General features: G+C 40.2%; 1 long non-coding RNA gene across 1 annotated transcript in view; it reads right to left on the bottom strand.

The window, feature by feature from the left end:
- The window catches only part of LOC126949854 (uncharacterized), a 28,753-nt gene extending 13,355 nt beyond the window's left edge, over positions 1–15,398 (bottom strand). The window contains exon 1 of the long non-coding RNA XR_007723977.1: positions 15,309–15,398. This is a non-coding gene — a long non-coding RNA (uncharacterized LOC126949854). The remainder of the gene's footprint in view (positions 1–15,308) is intronic.
- Positions 15,399–19,886: the final 4,488 nt, after the last annotated feature.

A 19,886-nucleotide genomic window follows, 5' to 3' on the forward strand; every position in this document is an offset into this window, starting at 1 on the left:
CAGCTACTCGGGAGGCTGAGGCAGGAGAATGGCGTAAAACCCGGGAGGCGGAGCTTGCAGTGAGCTGAGATCCGGCCACTGCACTCCAGCCTGGGCGACAGAGCGAGACTCCGTCTCAAAAAAAAAAAAAAAAAAAAAAAAAAAAAGAGAGAGAAAGTTACAGTCTGTTGACACATCCAGTTAGGTTATAGTTCACTGTGTGCAGAGAAACCTTTAGCCTCAACTTAAAAATATGTAAGGAGGCAGCTTTAGACTAAACTTAACCAGGCATAGTCAATTAATCACTTATAACTTCCATAAAATAATCATTATTTATTATTCAACTGATAAGGCTTCTGTGATGTTGAAGAAAATGTGAGAAAGCACATTTTAAGTTATAAAGTCCCAATAAAGGCTACTGTATTGTGCACTCTTGACATAAGTAACTCCATCTTAGAAAAAGACTCCATCTTACATTTCACGGGACACTTTGCCAACAGAGATACGATGTTTGCTTAATACATTTATAATAAATAAAGACTGTATCCAACTAGATAAGGGCATAAACAAGCGCACACTTCCACTCTCAGTCCTCTGGTGGCCATAAAAAGAGCAGGGCTTCAGCAGCTCAAAGCAACCATCTTAACTGATGTGCTCTTACTGTCACTAGTGATCAACACCTGGCATCTGCTGCTGAAGGCTCTGCCCACATCAAAGACTTTTCCTTTCAAGACCTTTCCTGCACCGCCCAGCACAGACCAGGAGATTCTTTCTGTCTTCATTGTCACTTTCCCTGGACTAGTTCATTAACCCTTTTTCCTATTCCCTTTCTCTTGATGTTAAATATTACTTTGGTATGGAATGTTTAATCTTAACATTTATATGTTGACGAAATATACTACTATATATGGTTTGCAATATTGACTGACTTGGGAAGTGGCTTGAGCCTGTGTGCTCTGACTACCGAGTGAATGAGAAGTACTAAGGAGAGAGTTGCCTTCTTGAGAACTCCATGTAGCTTGTGGCTTTTGTGATTAAAATAACATCAATAAAAATCTGACATTGTGGAAAGACACAAACATGGTTATCTCTGACTTTGCCCTTCTCGTGAGAGCTATCTAGGATTGTTTTACCCAGCTTCCTTCATCTGCTGGCTATCTGTATTACAGTCCTTCAAAGATACTACTTCCATCTCTTTCTGGGTTTATCCTCTTTTAAATAATTCTATCCCCAGATTTTAAATTTCCATTGGAATATATACATTCTTGACATACAATTTTCCTATCCTGTCCTTTCAAGGAAATGTTTTCCTTTTGAACAAGGTATACATGCTCTTTTAATGTTGTATTCCAGGTATGCATCTCATCAATAAGTCTCAATGATCCAGAGACAGCATTTACCAATCTTTATCTAAAAATCTTCAAAGTATGGATACTGTGTGCATGTGACATATACACATTTGAGTTCTAGAGTTTTTTTTAGGTCTACTTCTATGACATGGTCCCTTGAGAATTATAAGGTTTCTCTTCTATGGGATCCTTGCAGTCTTTCATTGTGTTTGGTTTTGAGTAGTTTATGTTTATCTTTTTCTGAGATTTGATCTCTTCTTCACTCTTGTGCTGGGTACGTCTTTTTGCCCCACCCCCTCCCTCTGCCCCCAGCATCCAGTGGATTTGAAATAAGCTTCTTCAGACTTTCTTCTGGCTGACTTTTCATTATTTGTGTCATGCAATTTTGTTGTCGGGCAGACATTACTCTGAGTTAGAATATTATTGTATAGTTCTTTAAAACCTTTTTTAAAAAGCTCCCCCTTTATTCTCACAGCCTAAAAATAAAGCAGATTTAAGAAGGAATCCCCCTGCCCCAATATCTGAGAGACTGTCATGTGGAAAAGGGATTAGACTTATCCTACATAGAACCATATGTGGAGATTACAGAGGCAGTGTGATCCTAATATAATAATAAAACTTTTCTAATGATCAGAGCTGTCCAAAAACAGAATGACTTGCCTTGTGAGGCAGATAGCTCTATTTCTGGAAATGTTCAAGGACAGTGCTTTAGGTCAGGTTCTCTAGAAGGAGAGCCTGAAATGGAGATTCCTGTGCAAGTGACTCATTGAAGGAGTGGGCTCAGGAGAAGCCAGTAGAGGAGTGAGCTGAGCAGGGGAGGGGAGGGGAGGAAGGTGGGCAAAGATGCGTGTATGCTAAAGTCTGACCCCAACCTGATCCCACAGGAGTTCTGGAGCATGAATGGTATCACTGAATTGTCGTCTCTTGGGTCTTTTGTGCTTCTTTATCAGTCAGGCATTGCCTGTGTGCTGCCCATGGAGGGTGTATGTATGGGGTAGGAAGGCATATGCCTTACAGGCATTTCCAGGCAAGGCAGCTCTGCTGAAGGCTATTCTTAGGTTAAGGGTACAGCTATGAGTTGCCAACAGCCAACATTCATACAGGTGGGGAATGTAGGCATTTACCAGATAAACAGATCTGAGTGGGACCCCAATAACACCTACTACAAAGAAGAAGAATTATGCAGAAGCTTTACTATTTTTTTTTAAGACAGGGTCTTCCTCTGTCACCCAAACTGGAGTGCAGTGGTGCAATCATAGCTCACTGCAGCCTCGATCTCTCAGGTTGAAGTGATCCTCCCACCTCAGCCTCCTGAGTAGCTAGGACCATAGGCACACCAGCATACCCAGCTAATTTTTTTCATTTTTTTTTGTAGGGATAAGGTCTCTCTATGTTACCCAAGCTGATCTCGAACTCCTGTGCTCAAGTAATCCTCCCACCTCAGCCTTCCAAAATGCTGAGATTAAAGGTGTGAGCCACCACACCTGACCCACATTGCCTTTCTTTATACCATTTAATGTGAGATAGTGATACCAATGGTGAGAATATAGATTTTGGTCCTGCTGAGGGCTTATGTCTTAGTCTGTTTTCTGCTGGGTAATTTATAAAGAAAATAAATTTATTTGGCTCATAGTTCTGGAGACTGAGAAGTCAAGAGCATGGCACTGGCATCTAGTGATGGTCTCCATGCTGCATCATCCCCTGGTGGAAGGTGGAAGAGCAAGTGAGTGTGCAGAGGGGGCTGAACTCTTGCAATAACTATAACTAACCTACTCTTGTGATAATGGTGTTACTCTATTCATGAGGATGGAGCCCTCATGGCTTAATCACTTCTTAAAGGCCCCACATCTTAATAGTGTTGCAACGGCAATGAATTTTCAACATCAGTTTTGAAGAGGACAACGTACAAAACATAGCAGCTTGATGGAGTTGTGTTGGGAGACAATTCTTCAAGGGTCTCTTACATTTCTGCACATTTTGTGAACAGAGACACAGACTGCTTTTGTATTGATTATCTTTTTAAGAACCCTTGCATCACAAACTGCCTTGGAAGATGGTATCTCCCTATGGAGCAGAGGGCAGATTTATTTACTGTCCAATATGATAAAGATGATGTCTGTTTGGGAGCAAAGATTGGGCAGGTTTTCTTGCAGCCCATTATAAAAGATTAGGTTCCTTAAACTTGGGGTTCTTTAGCTGTGATGTAAGTCCACATGTGTGGAGCATCCATGCAGTTGCTCTGTGGAATTTGGCGGGGGTGTCTGGGGAAGGGGAACTAACATGAATGTGTAGCTCATGCTCCTTTCCATGCTCTGGGTGATAAAGTCCTTTGTCGCTGAGCCAGAAGTCTGGTGCCTTCTGTCAGCATTCATGCAACAGTGATAGGTTAATTTGTTAATCTGCCAGGTAGAATATAATCTCAGACTCTTTATAGTTCTTGACAGGTTGACCATTTACTATTGAGGAATCATACTTCCCACGATAATTGGTTTATGATCACAGAAGAAAGTATGTTCTTGTTTTCCAGAAAAATAAGAAAATTTGATACCTTTGACCATAGGCCAATATTTATTATTAGAATGTTCTTAAACTCCTGCTATTTGGGGATGTCATGACTAATGACTGGAAGCAGACTAACATGGAGATTGGCCAGCCTTGGCATTTATAGGGGCTTTTCTTTTGTCTCTAACATCATGACTGTAGGTAGCCATCTTCTCTACCTTCTTAGGAGATAATACCTGGCCCTAAACTCTGTTTGCTATTTTGTGCCTTGGCAGGGCTGAGGGCAACCAAAGACTGTGTGTCCATCAGAGATTCAGTGAGATGATGCGGCCTGTGGCTCAGTGGTCCATTGGGATCAATCACAAACCTTACCTCACCTGGGCAGAGGACTGCCAACTCCAGCTGACACAGAACATTGCCCTCCAATATAGCTCTCAACCCCACCTCCTACATCAGGTGTTTGCCTTCCTGTCACAAATAAGTTGGTATCTGGGAGCAAAGACCACAAAAAGGAGAGAGAGGGGAGGGGAGCAAAGACCACAAGGAAGAGAGGGGAGGGATATGGGATTGGGTTGAGAAGGTTACGTGGGCCTCTGATTGCTTCAGGCAGAGAGCAGTGAGTTAAATTAAAGCCACCTTTATTAGAATCACATTATTGCTGCACTCCCATACTTACCTGATAGTGACTTCAGCAGTAAAGAATAAAAACACATAGAATTTAAAATACTTGTCAGTGTATCATCTACTTGTTTGTTCTCTTTAATCAATTGTCTATAAGCTCAGTAAAGATGAGTATTAATTTTATAGCAGCTATGTGGGAGATCACATGACAAATTTAAAAAATGAGAACTCTAGTTCTAAATAATTAATGATACACAGTCATGAAACTTTCATGCTTTTCATAACCTGTGGTCAGCAGATTCTGCTTTTAGTAATAATTCAAATAGCCGGCCCACCATGTTATATGGCAACTGAAAAATATTCATTTGATTTTTGCATTTATAAGTTATTTCCTGATTATCTGTAGTAATTCAGTTATTGTTGTTATTATTATACTTTAAGTTCTGGGGTACATGTGCAGAACATGCAGATTTGTTACATAGGTATACACGTGCCATGGTGGTTTGCTGCACCCATCAACCCGTCATCTACATTGGTTATTTCTCCTAATGTTATCCCACCCCTAGCACCCCACCTCCTGATAGGCCCCAGTGTGTGATGTTCCCTCCCTGTGTCCATGTGTTCTCATTGTTCAGCTCCCTCTTATGAGTGAGAACATGCGGTGTCTTGTTTTCTGTCCTTGTGATAGTTTGCTGAGAATAATGGTTTCCAGCTTCATCCATGTCCCTATGAAGGACAGGAACTCATCCTTTTTTATGGCTGCATAGTATTCCATGGTGTATATGTGCCACATTTTCTTTATCCAGTCTATCATTGATGGGCATTTGGATTGGTTCCAAGTCTTTGCTACTGTGAATAGTGCTGCAATAAACATATGTGTGCATGTGTCTTTATGGTAGAATGAATTATAATCCTTTGGGTATATACCCAGTAATGGGATTGCTGGGTCAAATGGAATTTCTAGTTCTAGATCATTGAGGAATCACCACACTGTCTTCCACAATGGTTGAACTAACTTACACTCCCACCAACAGTGTAAAAGCGTTCCTATTTCTCCACCTCCTCTCCAGCACCTGTTGTTGCCTGACATTTTAATGATCGTCATTCTAACTGGCATGAGATAGTATCTAGTTTTATTTTAAAATATATTTTAAAAATATTTTAAAATATTAAAATATTTTCTGGGAGTTTGGGCATAAAGAATCACCCTCACAAAATAAAAAATCAGGAAATGCCAAATGTCTTTTACTCTGTATTATCTTGACTAAGCAATTCACAAAAACTGCGTCTAACAGCTATTTGAACAGTCTGAAAACTCTCTTCTGTATTTATATTTAAAATATGCAGTAGTCATTATAGGCACTGGGAAATTTTCTTTGCTATTATTGTATTTGGTTTTCATGGTCTGAAATGTCTGTGGCTCTCCTGCTTTTAGAATCCCCCTTCTTGGCCCCTAGTTCACTGTATTCTAACATCAATACACCCAACTTGGCATCATGAGATTCAACATTTTATAAAAGACTTTTACTATCTAAAGCTAACTTCGTATATGTATTCCTTACCTTTTGCTGGAATATGTTCTTGGAGATCATAATAAAATGAATGGTCAAAATGCAGATTGTACTGTTCCATAGAAACATTATGTTTGAGAACTATGCTCATAAGCTAGCATTTGGCACTGAGTACATTTAGGTTCAATTAATAAATTATCATGAAAGCAATGATACAACTGTTATAAATCTTATCATTATTTTGAGTATTAAATTTATATTAGAAGTCTTCTGTGCAAAAGTGACCATACCTAATGGGGACATAGCAGTGTAATGTTTAATATATAATATTATGTATGTAATATATTTCATATATAATATATACAGCATATTCATATATTATATATACTACAACTTGAAAATAACATAAACCAGCAAAAATAGTCATGCATTAAACATTTAGCTAACAGTGAAACTTGCCTTCTAAGATGTAGGAAAGTTTTAGTGGGTAATTTGGTTAGACTATATATCATTTACAAAAACACTTTGTTCTTGGAGCTCTGGTCCATATGATAAGGCAAAAAATAAAATAAGACAAATAACATATAAGTTATTAAATAACCAATAAATATTAGAAAGGAAATATGTTTATTATTAATAAATGAAAAGACATATCATGTTCCTAGATGGAAAGACCCGGTATTGTATAGCTGTTTAGTATCTTGAATTAATTTGTAAAGTCAAGGCTCTAATCTCAACAGGATTATTAAACTTGAGGGGTAGATTTTGAAGTTCATAAAGAAGAGAGAATGAGTAGAAATAGCTGAGAAAACATTGGGGGGAAAATGAGTTTGAATAGAGGACTTGCTCTATTAAATAGCAAAATTACAAACTAATACAATGTGTATTAGTTATTGCTATGTAGCAAAATACCCCCAAAGTTGACATCTTAACACAAATATTTATTGTCTCTCACAGTTTCTGAGAATCAGGAATCTGGGAGCAGCTTCCTGGCTCAGAGTCTTTCATGAAATTGCAGTCTTCTAAGCTCACTCGAGTGGCTGTAGGCAGAAGACTTCTGTTTCTTGTCACTTGGGCCTCTCCATAGGGCTGCTCAGTGGACATAGCATCTGGTTTCCCACAGGAGGAGAGAGAGAGAATCCCAAATAGAAGTGACATCCTATCACTTCTGCATGTGCTATTGGTCACACAGACCAACACTGGTACAATGTAGGAGGAGACTACACAAATGTCTGAATGCCAGGAGCCAGTGGCCAATGGGAGCCACCACGAAGGCTGGGCAGAGCCACACAATATGTAAACAGTGTGGTATTAGGAAGAGATAAATGAACCAACAGGTTAGCACAGCGATTCAGACACTGACCATGAATACATAGGAATTTAGTTTATGTTAAAGGTACACATTCAAATAAGTGAGAACTGACATTTCAACACATTGTGTCATGAAATTCACTACCCCTCTATAAAAAGAATCATATTAGACCCATACCTCATACTATACTCCAAGTCAATTTCAGAAAAAATAATGAGGTAAAAAGCACATATACACATATTTAAGACAAATATAGAAAATTTCATTTTTTTTGAGAAACAGGGTTTCACTGTGTCACCCAGGCTGGAGTACAGCAGTACAATCATGCCTCACTGCATCCTTGATCTCCTGGGCTCAAGTAATCCTCCCACCTCAGCCTTCTGAGTAGCTGGGACTCCTGGCATGCACCACCATGCCCAACTAATTTTTAAATTGTTTGTAGAGACAAGTTCTTACTATGTTGCCCAGGCTGGCCTTGAACCCTTGGCCTCAAGCGATTCTCCTGCATCAGCTTTGCAAAGTTCTAGGATTACAGGTGTGAGCTACCTCACCCAGCCAGGAAAATATTTTTAATAAAAAATTTTAATCATCTTACAATAGGGATGACCTTTCCAATGTAAAAAATGCACAAAAATAAGAAGCTTTACAGTGAAATATTGACATAGTTCATTACAGTAAAAACACAACATAAACTTCTACAGAACAAAAGAGAATTTAAAGACAAGAGAAAATCTATGAAAATATAGTTAGGATACATCTTACAGTAAACATACATTAACCCAGATGGTACAAAGAGCTCCCACAATTAATAAGGTATAGGGACAATATCATTAGTAAAAAGGGCAAAGCATGTAAACAAAACAATTTGTGGAAGAGGAAATATAAGTGGCAAATGAATGTAAAATATACATTTCATTAGTAATCAGGGCAATACAATTTTTAAAAAAGATTGTTTTACCTATTATAATGGCAAAAATTAAAAATATAGATATGATTAAGAGTTGGCAGGATACTCTCTCCTCAAGCAAACAGTAAAGAAAAAAAGAGAGTTGGCAGGATACAAGAAAATGAGCGTGCTTATGTTATCAGAGGATTGTATGTAAATGAGGCCTTTTTGGAAGGCAATTTGGTAATATCTATCAAAATGTTAAATGTTAGTAACTCTGAGGCAGGCTTACATGTCTAGGAATCTATCTTATGGAAATACATGTGCACAAAGATGTATGTGCAAAGATGTTCGTTGTTTCAATTAAGTAACAAAATAATTGGAAATAGACAACATGGACACAAGATAATAAATTATAGAAAATGTATACTACAGAATACTATGTCGCCATTTAAAAGAATGAAATAAACTTATATCCACTGAACAGAAATATCTATAAGAAGCACTGTATGTAAAAAACAGTATGTCACAAAACAGTACTTATGGTATGAGCCCAATTGCTACATGCAAATGTGTTATGTGTATTTGCAGAGAAAAAGGCTGCTCGTGGAACTTTCAAATTAGTACTCTCCTAAGAGGGGTTTAGGAGTGAGGACAGAGGCAAAGGAATATGTTCATGTTTTGGTTTGTATATTTACATATTTTAATTTTTTTGTAATAGGAAGATTAATGTATTTATATTTAAGAGGAAAATTTTTAAATAATCAAAATGTTTTAATACATCAGATTCAAGATGGCACATTGAGCATCTTCATTATCTCCCTTTTCTCTCTAGGCTTTATTGAAAGTGCAGAAAATCTCTTTTTTTTTTTAGAAGGAATGGCATCATAATAGCATTATAAAACAAGAGAGGGGGCCAAGCACGGTGGCTCACGCCCATAATCCCAGCACTTTGGGAGGCCAAGGCGGGCAGATCACGAGGTCAAGAGATCGAGACCATGCTAGCCAACATGGTGAAACCCCGTCCCTACTAAAAATACAAAAATTAGCTGGGTGTGATGGCACATGCCTGTAGTCCCAGCTACTTGGGAGGCTGAGGCAGGAGAATGGCTTAAACCTAGGAGGTAGAGGTTACAGTGAGCCGAGATCACACCACTGCACTCCAGCCTGGGTGACAAAGTGAGACTCTTGTGTCAAAAAACAAACAAACAAAAACAAGAGAGGGTACTATTGGTGGAGCAGACAATTTGAGAAGTCCTGGAAGAGAGAAATCAGAGAGGATCAATATAAAAACTGGCAAACAAACCAGAACAATAAGAACAGAAACTAGAACCAAACATCAAAGAAAACATATGTTCTTTCCAAGAGCTACCAGGGAGGCTCTAAAGTCGGAATCAGTGAACATGAACAGCAGAGATGGCCTGTAAAATAGTCACCAGGCAATCAGCTGGTATTGACGGGGCATTTGGATACTGGATTAGCCAGATTCCAGACCTTCCTTACATAGTGCCTATGGAATGGCTAACACTGTAGCCAAACCTGAGGTACTCTTGTAATCACCCAACAGCTTCTTCCTGCCTACCGCACAGACAAAATTGATTCACTGACACCGTGGCAATTGCAGTAGAGAAAGAGTGTAAGTGACATGAGGCCAGCCCACATGGGAGAACTAGAATTATCACTCAAATCAGTCTCCCTGAAGTCTTGGAGGTTAGGGGTTTGTATGGACAATTTGGTGGGTGGGGGGGCTAGGGAATGGACACTGTTGATTGGCTGGGGATGAAGTCTTAAGGGTGTGGAAAATGGTCCCTCATGCAGTCCACTGTTGGTTGTGTGAGGCCAGAGGATCAGCTGAGTCATGAGTCACCAGTCTGGGTGGGATCAGTCTGAAAAATATCTCAGAAAAGCAATCTTAGGTTCTACATTAGTGATGTTATCTATAGGAGCAACTGGGAAGGTCCCAAATCCTGTAACCTCTGGCCACATGACTGCTGAGCAGTAAGGGATTATAGAAAGTACACTTATTTTGTGATCGCCCATTAATCTTACAAAGGCAGTTTCAGCCCTGGAACAGGGAGGGGATTGGTTTCAGGAAGAGACTATTATCCCCTTTTTTTTTGAGAGAGGGTCTTGCTCTGTCACTAAGGCTGAAGTGTAGTGGCACAATCACAGCTGACTACAGCCTTGACCTCTGGGGCTCAATCTGTCCTCCTACCTCAGCCTCCTGAGTAGCTGGGACTATAGGCGCGTGCCACCATGCCTGGCCAATTTTTGCATTTTTTATAGAGACAGGGTTTTGCCATATTACCCAGGCTGGCCTTGAACTCCTGGGCTCAAGTGATCTGCCCACTTCCACCTCCCAAATTGCTGGGATTATAAGCGTGAGCCACCACATCCAGCCTACTATTACTTTTGTTTTAAAGTTAAACCATAAACTAAATTCCTCCTGAAGTTAGGAGGAATGGCCTATGCCCAGGAATGACCAGTTACAGCTTGGGGCTCAGAAGCAAGACAGAGTCAACTATGTCAGATTTCTCTTGCTGTCATAATTTTGCAAAGGCAGTTTCATTCTCGTCTAAAGAAAATGACGGGTTTGCCTGGAGAGGAGAGGGCTCCTCAGATGGATGTTGGGGCCTGATGAATATATGGAACTGAGTTAATACTGGTGTACACAACAGAGACCAAGGAAAGAACAATTAGAATAAAAGTGTGTTTTGCCCAAAGCTCCCAGCTTTGGCTATTTCCTGACCGTGAAGCTGCAGGGGAGTCAGCCTAATGAAGTACGGGAACATGGAGCTTGCAATCAGTCTTCCTGTGGGAAAGCAGGATGTGGGGCAGTATGCAGATATAATGCTAGTTTTAGTTTAAAAAAAAAAAAAAAGGAGTCTAACTATCTGAAGATCTAGAAGAAAATGCCACAAACTATGGACAGAAGTTACCCCTAGGAGGTAGGAGTTTAGAGGGAGGGTGAGAGGGGATGAGGGTGGGTTTTTCACTTTTTACTTCAAACCTATATTGTTTGAAATTTGTGTCCATGAACAAATCTGTTATTTGTTTTATAAATAAAAACATTAAAATAATAATTGCACTAGGAAAATGTGGTTAGAAACACACATATTTATGTCTGGAAAGATATACATCACAAATACCAGTAGTGTTTCTAAGCAGTACACTTATAGTAGAGATTTACATCCTTTACGCTTTTCTGCATTATCTAATATTTGGGATCCTGCTGTCAGAAATAGCCATTAGAGCATCTAGACATTTGAAGCCGTCAGTTAAATATTAGGGTTGAAAGCAATGACGTGCTGGTGTTTAACAAGGGCCTCCCTGAAAAGAATGAGCATGCTGATTTGTGAGATTTGCTGACTTCTAAATACTCCCACCACAACAGGTGCCACATAACCAATGTAGGGTCACTAAGTGGGACGGGGAAGAGAGGTGCACAATGGCCTCTCTCCAGCTTGTGTGAGCTGGCTCCCACACATCCTGTGGAGCGAGAGTTTGGTGAGTTGGGATTTATTGACTCAGATCCCCTGGCTTGATTTTCTTCTGTAGCCCACTCTCCTTGGTCACATGGAGAGCAGGCCCTAAGAGGCGAATTTGGGAGAGGTAGCTGCTTGCTGATTGTGGAGTTGAAGAGGCAGCTGCAGTCTCTGATGTCCTGGTTAGTCATGGGTCTATTGCAGAGAGGGGCCTTCATTTTGTTCTTTTTTTTTTTTTTTTTTTTTTTTTTTTTTTGAGATGGAGTCTCGCTCTGCCGCCCAGGCTGGAGTGCAGTGGCCGGATCTCAGCTCACTGCAAGCTCCGCCTCCCGGGTTCACGCCATTCTCCTGCCTCAGCCTCCCGAGTAGCTGGGACTACAGGCGCCCGCCACCTCGCCCGGCTAGTTTTTTGTATTTTTTAGTAGAGACAGGGGTTTCACCGGGTTAGCCAGGATGGTCTTGATCTCCTGACCTCGTGATCCGCCCGTCTCGGCCTCCCAAAGTGCTGGGATTACAGGCTTGAGCCACCACGCCCGGCCCTTCATTTTGTTCTTATTAACAGAACAATTAGAACGGCTGACCCCTCTTCCCACCACTGTTGCAAACACAGGCGGGATAAAGGCACTTAGGAAGTAGAGGTATGGAGGCAAGCAGCAGACAGATGAAGCAAATTAAAGTCAACAGGGGCACTGATTGCAGGAGGCCCACCTGTATTCAATTCCAGTAAAGTTTGTCTGCTCATTGTAAACAACTCAGTCACCCCCTCTTTTATTATCACTATACGCATCCCATGCTCTCTGGCTATGCTCTGGTCATGCTTATCCTGCAGTGCTGCCTTTTATTTAGAAGGAAAATGAACTAAGCTGGAAAATCTGGCTGGCTGTGCCCTTCAAAACTGTAAAAGCAGGAAAAAGAAATTAGCCACATTCCTCTCCCTGCCCACTTGTCTATTTATTGCCAATATTTCCCCTTCTCCCCGCCCCTGTGGAAACCTCTTGATTTCCACTGACTTTACATCTCACATGATGTCCCTTCCATGTAAGACCATAAGCATCATCTCTTTTTCTGAATAGAGAAAGCCCCATCTTTCCACTGGGCCATGTACCACTATTCCCCCGCCGCCATGGAACATAGTGCCCTGGTCCTACATAATCAGTATCCTCATTGCTCCTGAGTTTTCTTCAATGGGACCTAATGGTAGGAAATAAAATGATCTACTTGAAAAGCAGAGGTAGGAAATGGGTAGCTAGGACCGTCATTATTTCTACATAAAGAAACAACAGAGGAAAAAGAGTGTCTTTGGTTGACTTCCAAGGAGTTGTTGCACTAGCCTAGGATAAGCATTACCCTTAAAAGAAAGCTTTGCATTTTTCAACACCTACATTACATTAAAACGTATTTGGGTCAACAACTGTTAGTATTCATTTGTATAGCTTTATTTTTTTTTTTCAAGGGAAGCATATATATAAGGTTGATAGCTTGATAAACATTTGTATGCAGTTACATAAATAGAAACATTTAATCTGCAGACACATCATATACCAAATATTAATATTTTGACATAAAACTAAAATTTCCCCCTTAATGTTTAATTTAGATTTGAATATATTGGTCATCCCTGAGAGGGGGAGTCAAGATGTTTTTGCTGTTTAAAAATAGATTCTAGAGAACATCTGTATTTTCTTGATAGAAGCAGTAAACCATTTCTGAGATGTGATGGTGAAAATAACAGAGTTATATCATGAACCCACAGTTCTCATCTTATTTTACTTCTGCGCATGCAGGAAAAGTGTGATGTGGGCTCTTCATGGGCCACTGTGACAAAGGGGGTGGTGTAAGGAGTGGTCACAGGGCTTAAGAAAGCTGAACAGAATAAGGTGGTGGGGGGGGGGAGGTGAGGAGAAAAGGGAATATTAACACTCAATTTTATCCAAAAATAAATAAGATATATTAATATCGTATATATGAATTGATAGGCATGCATGAAAATAATTTGCACTTAATTTAAAACATTTATTGGGCAGGTAGGACCAGGTACACTGGACTACTATGTAGCAGGTGGGATGGATACATTAGTGGACCATGGGCAGAAAGAAACAGAGAATAAAGTTTATCTGGTGGTGATAACATCAGGGAGAAGAACAGGTCAGGATGAGGGGACAGTTCTTTTATGAAGAAGGGCCAGGGAGTGCCTCTCTGACAACAGAATGAATTTGAGCAGAGATGTAAAAGGATCAAACCACACAGATATCTGGAGGAAGAGCATTTTAGGTGGAGAAAGCAGCAAAAGCAAAGGTCTTGCTGTGGGTGTACTTAACACATTCTAGGAACAGCAAAGTGGCCAGAGTCGCTGTGGGGGCTGGTCTGAGAAGTAGCTGGCCTCCAGATCTGTCGGGCCCTGAGGCCATTGCCAGGACTTTGGCTTTTGCTTTGAATGGTAGGGAAGTCATGGGAGAATTTGGAGCAAAGAGCTGTTCTCCTCTGACTTACACTGAAACGGACTAACTCTACTGTGTTAAGACTCAACAGTGAGGGCAGTGATGTGCAAGACCAGCTGGTAGTTCACTAGCCCCAGGAGCAGTTGTCCTGGCTTAAACCAGGTCAATAGCAGTAGAGATGGTAAGAGTGGTCAGATGCTGCTTCTATTTTTAAGGCGGTCCCAATACTGCAGGGCTGGGACTCTGGGAGACAAGTGAGACACCTTGGGTGAAAAATTTAAGAAGGAACTCACCTGGCAACATGTCATTGAGTAGGTAAGAGGGGACAAGACTTAGTGCAGCAGTTGGCTTATTAGAGCACAGACAATTACTTCATCTGTAGTAACTGGAGGGAGGGCAGAGTATATGGGCATGGAGCCAGTGGCTTGGCAGATGTGTGCATGGGAGGAAGTGGAGCTTCTTTTGATTACTGTAGTTTTTCAGTGAATTAGAAAAAGCAGGGTCATCAGCTGGGTGAGCTTTGAGAGAGGTGGAGTTTTGCAACGACTGAAGAAGAGGTGAAATAACCATGTAGGAGGGTGAAAATGGATGAACCAAGTATACATAGCAGGGTTTTTCAGGTGTTATTAGAGGCTTCTTGAAGTTAGCGGTTGTCACGCTAGCACTGGAGTTGTATGCTCAGAATTATTTACCCATTTCTTTATTTTACCCATGGGGAGGCATGGAAACCATAGCTCTAGATCATATAAGATCTGCCAAATTGGCTTTACAATCCTTGCTTGAAAATCTACTTTAAAAAATGTCAACAATAGGTGCTACTCTATGTCTAAATAAATCATGTCTGAAAATAACCATTTGAAAATGATTAGTTTAAAAAAGAAATCAAGAACACAATCCTATTTACAACAGCAAAAAAAAAATTATAAAATACTTAGAGGTAAATTTAGCCAAGGAGGTAAAAGTTCAGTATATTGAAAGTTGTAACACTGATGAAAGAGGTTAAACCCAGTATACTGTGTTTGTGGAATGGAAGAATTGATATTGTTACAATGTGCATACTACCCAAATCAATATACAGCTTCAACCTGATTCAACAAAGTCTTATGGACATTTTTCACAGAAATAGAAAAAGCAACTCTAAAATATATAGATGAAAGACTTTCCTCAGGGCCTAGAAGCTTGTGGGGGTGGGGGGGCGGTGGCGTGGGTGGTGAATAACTCCTACCTTCTCAGGCCCAGTCCCAAGGTGCAAGATCCCTTGCACCAGCAGCCTGCGTCAGCAAGATAGCAGAAGCAGGAAGAGAGCTGGCCGGAAGACAAGTACTCCCTGAAGACTGAGAGAGAGGCGGTCTGGGTACCGCCTAGCAGTTACATCAGACTGAGACACTTCCTGTTTACAGGAGACTATAAAACCCCTACTCCATCTTCATTTGGTGCTGACGCCATTTTAGGCCTCAGCCCGTCTGTACCCAGGAGCTCATTAAAATAGCGTGTTGTTCCACACCACCTTGTGGTGTTTGTTGGCATGCTCCCAGAGTTCGAACCAATACAAGAGCCTTACAATATAAAAACACAGAAGACCCCACCTAGCCAGAAAAAGCTGGAGAGAGAAAAACAAAATTGGAGGTATCACACTTCCTGATTTCAAATTATATTACAGAATTGTCATCAAAACAACATGGTACTGGCTGAAAAACAGACACAAAGACCAGTGGAACCAAATAGAGCCCAGACATAAACAAAAACATATATGGTCAGTGAATTTTCAACAAGGCCATGGAGAAGACACATGAAAAAGCATAGTTTCTTTAATAAGTGGTGTTGAGAAAACTGGATATCCACATGCAAAAGAATGAAACTGGACATTTATCTTATACCATGCACAAAAATCAACTCAAAATGAATCAAAAACTTAAATGTAAGACCTGAAATTATAAAAGTCCTATAAGGAAACAGGAGAAAAGCTCCTTGATATTGTCCTTGGTAATGATATTTTAGATATTACATCAAAAGCATGGACAACAAAAGCAAAAATAAACAAGAGGAACTACATCAAATTAAAAAACTTCTGCACAGCAAAGGAACCAATCAACAAAATGAAAATGCAACCTATGGAATGGGAGAAAACATTTGCAAATCTTGAGGGATTAATATCCAAATATATAAAGAGCTCACACAACTCAAAAGTAAAAAGCAAAACAAATAACCTGATTAAAAAATGGGCAAAGAACTTGAATAGACATTTTCCCAGAGAAGATGTCTACTGGACAACAGGTATATGAAAAATGGACAACAGGTATATGAAAAATGCTCAACATCCCAAATTATCAAAGAAATGCAATTCAAAGCCACAATGAGATATCACCTCACACATGTTAGGACAAGTGAACTGTTGGGTGGAATTCAAAATGATGCAGCCACTGTGGAAAACAATATGGTGGTTCTTCAAAAAATTAAAAATAGAATTATCATGTAAAGAAAAAAATAAAATTCTGAGCCCCCCCAACCAACTGAATGGACCTCTCCTCTCAGCCAGGGGCATTCCAAAGTTAACCTGAAAAACTAGCTCAGGCCATAATGGGAAGAGGGGGTTAGTAATGCCTCATTATGTTCTCCTCCCTTTGGAATTCAGGCACAACTAACCAACATTAACATTAAAACAGTGATCTTAAGGCTGACAAAACAGACTGTGTAGCAACAAGACACCAAATTCCAACCTGACTCTAGTATAGCATCACATGACAGATAGCAGGACCTGAAAGAAACGGAAGTATTTTACTCCCAGATATATTTCTTTGACATATTTTGAAATGCTCCTGTAAAGCTGTCTTTTATGGGGAAAATCTACATTCTCTAGAGAATCCCCTTCTCCTCTTCCCTTTCCAGGTCTTTTCCCTGATCCAGGAGAGAATTAGCTAAGAGTCTGGCACGTTTTAAAGTCTTGTTTGTTTGTTTGTTTCTATTTTTAACTTTTATTTTAGGTTTGGGGATACATGTGAAGGTTACATAGGTAAACACATGTCACAGGGGTTTGTTTTACATATTATTTCATCACCCAGGTATTAAGCCCTGTATCCAATAGTTATCTTTTCTGCTCCTCTCCCTCCTCCCACCCTCCCCTATCAAGTAGACCTCAGTGTCTGTTGTTTCCTTCTTTGTCTTCATTCTTCATAAGTTCTCATCATTTAGCTCCAACTTATAAGTGAGAACATGTGGTATTTGGTTTTCTGTTCCTGCATTAGTTTTCTAAGGGTAATAGCCTCTGGCTCCATCCATGTTCCCGCAAAAGACATGACCGTGTTCTTTATTATGGCTGCATAGTATTCCATGGTGTATATGTACCACATTTTCTTTATCCAGTCTATCACTGATGAACATTTGGGTTGATTCTATGTCTTTGGTATTGTGAATAGTGCTGCAATGAACATTCATGTGCATGTGTTTTTATGGTAGAATTATTTATGTATTTATTTATTTTGAGATGGAGTCTCACCCTATTGCCCAGACTGGAGTGCAGTGGTACAATCTCGGCTCACTGCAACCTCTGCCTCCCAGGTTCGAGTGACTCTCCTGCCTCAACCTCCTGAGTAGCTGAGACTACAGGCACACGCCACAATGCCAGGCTAATTTTTGTATTTTTAGTAGAGACGGGGTTTTACTATGTTGGCCAGGCTGGTCTTGAACTCCTGACCTCGTGATCCATCTGCTGCAGCCTCCCAGAGTGCTAGAATTACAGGCGTGAGCCACTGCACCCGGCCTAGAATGATTTCTATTCCTCTGGTTATATACCCAGGAATGGGATTGCTGGGTCCATAAAGTGGTAATTCTGCTTTTAACTCTTTGAGGAATTGCCATACTGGTTTCCACAATGGTTGAACTATTTTACACTCCCACCAACAGTGTGTAAGTGTTCCCTTTTCTCTGAAACCTTGCCTTTTTAAGTCTTATAAGAAACATTTAAAATCTGTTTTCTCTGAAGCCTTGTACGTGGAGGATTCAGCTGCATAATAAGAACCTTGCTTGCCACAATATTTTATAATAACCCAGACACTTCCTTCTATTGATTCCAGGTCTTTAGGTAATAACTGAAATCTTTCAACCAATTGCCAGTCAGAAAATCTTTGAATCCACCTATGACCTGGAAGCCCCATCACCTGGTTGGAGCTATACTGCCTTTCTGGACAAGACCAATGTACATCTTACATGTATTTCTTGGTGTCTGATGTCTCCCTAAAATGTGTAAAACCAAGCTGTAGCCCAATCACCTTGGATACAGGTGCTCAGATCTCCTAGAGCTGTGTCATAGGCCAGGGTCACTCATATTTGGCTCAGAATAAATCTCTTCAAATATTTTACAGAGAGTTTGACTCTTTTCATCAATAACCATCTGATCTAACAATACCTCTTCTGCATATTTATCCAAAAAATTGAAGGTAAGAGAGATATTTGTACACCCATGTTCATAGCAGCACTATTCAAAGTAGCCAAAAGGCAGAAGCAACCCAAATGTCCATCCACAGATGAATAGATAAAAAACCACAGTGGATTAGATATTATTCAGCCTTAAAAGGGCAGAAAATTCTGACATATGCTACACTATGGATAAACCTTGAGGGCATTATGCTAAGTGAAATAAGTCAATCCCAAAATACTGTATGAGTTCATTTATATGAGGTATCTAAAGTAGTCAAATTCATTTTGTTTGTTTTTTTATTTATTTTTTTTTGACACGGAGTCTCACTCTGTCACCCAGGCTGTAGTGCAGTGGCATGATCTTGGCTTACTGCAACCTCTGCCTCCCGGGTTCAAGCAATTCTCTTGCCTCAGCCTCCCAAGTAGCTGGGAATATAGGCATGTGCCACCACACCTGGCTAATTTTTTCTTTTTTTTGTATTTTTAGTAGAGATAGGGTTTTGCCATGTTCACCAGACTGGTCTTGAACTCCTGACCTCAAATGATCCTCCCGCCTTGGCTTCCCAAAGTGTTGGGATTACAGGTGTGAGTCATGGCGCCCAGCCTAAAGTAGTCAAATTCATAGAGACAGAAAGTAGATAGTTGCTGAGGGCTGGGAGAGGAAGGATTAGGGAGTTGTCAAATGGGTATAGAATTTTAGTTTTGCAAGATGAAAAAGTTCTAGAGATCGGTTGCATAACAATGTGAATATACTTAATGCTACTGAACTGTACAGTTGAAGTTAAGATGGTAAATTTTATGTTATGTTTATTTCATTTTATAAAATAAAAGATAAATCTGTATGTGTTGGCCAGAGTTATGGTGAGAGATATCTCACTCACTGACCTGTTACTTTAAAAAAGAAGGAAGTTAGTTGCCTTACATAGAGCAGGCCCTTCTAACAGTTCAAGGTAGCTTCGTGTTTATTTGTTTTTAAAAATCAGAATGGTGTGTAGCATGTACTATCTGCTAACCTTAATGTTTTTGTAGGAGGGCTTCTTTTTAAATTAAAAATATTTGCAATACCACTCATATCCAGGAGACATCAAGACACGTAGTCAGAATGAGTGTTTTGACTCTGGTGGACAGCTAAACGATGGGAAGTGCAGTTCTTGGTTCTGTTTGCAAGGCATCGTTTTTTGCTTTGTTTTTTTGACTCCAGAATTCCTGTAGTCTGAAATGGCTCCTTCCACCAGCCAATCTACCCAAATCTAGCTTAGTTGCACATTTCCCCATTTCCTTGTCCTAACTCTATTCCCCTTTTATTTCCAGCAGTACACCAGGTGTGCACACCAGCAGCCCATACCAACGTCTGTCAGAGGTGGCAAATTGTTGACTAAAATCTCCCGGA

This window comes from Macaca thibetana, chromosome 3 (genome assembly GCF_024542745.1).
Source record: "Macaca thibetana thibetana isolate TM-01 chromosome 3, ASM2454274v1, whole genome shotgun sequence".
NCBI classification, from domain to species: domain Eukaryota; kingdom Metazoa; phylum Chordata; class Mammalia; order Primates; family Cercopithecidae; genus Macaca; species Macaca thibetana.